Raw genomic sequence first — 706 nt, 5'->3', positions numbered from 1 at the left:
GCGAACGTCCTAACCGACACTGGCCATTGGAACCTCGCCGTGGTTGAAAGAATGCCGCACTGTGACCCGCTGGGGTCCGAGCCCGTTAGGACATCTAGCGACAGAGCCCACTGTGTTAACCACTAATTAACTGAGGGGAGACGCGGTCATATTGACAGCAAAAAGGCATTTCTTCTAAATTCATTAGCCATCCCTAAAAAAAACATCTAATTGAAATACGAATAGAGCCTAAGCTGAATAAAGACTAATTTTCAAATCTAACACTAAACATCAGCTCAAGGCACAACAGGAAAGACTTTCATGAGCACAGACAGGACCAGCCGCTGTCGTTGTGCATGTCTGCTTCGCAAGTCCCAGCTAACGCGGGAGAAACAAAAGTCAAGTCTGCGATAAAAACGTTGGGAAAGCAGTCAAAACGATCTTCATTGGTAAATTATCCAGTTATGTCTTGACGACCTAAGCGACTCTGCTGGTAATGGAATAAGGAGGCGATGCATCAAAACACAAGTTCTCCCTCGCCCTGCTTGAGGTGCAGTTTGCGGCTGTCCCCAAGTTGCCCAGCACCCTCTGCACACTGTGGATAATCTCTGCATTGTGAACCCCACTTTCCCGGAATTCAGAAACTCCATTCTGCCAGCCTCCCAGCCCCGAGGGTGTGTCAGCATGATTTTGGCTCTGCCACGCAGACACATACAGATGCCCCCGA

This window comes from Pteropus vampyrus, unplaced genomic scaffold, assembly GCF_000151845.1.
Source record: "Pteropus vampyrus isolate Shadow unplaced genomic scaffold, Pvam_2.0 Scaffold256, whole genome shotgun sequence".
Classification (NCBI taxonomy): Eukaryota; Metazoa; Chordata; class Mammalia; order Chiroptera; family Pteropodidae; genus Pteropus; species Pteropus vampyrus.
Note: the sequence above shows the minus strand (reverse complement) of the source record.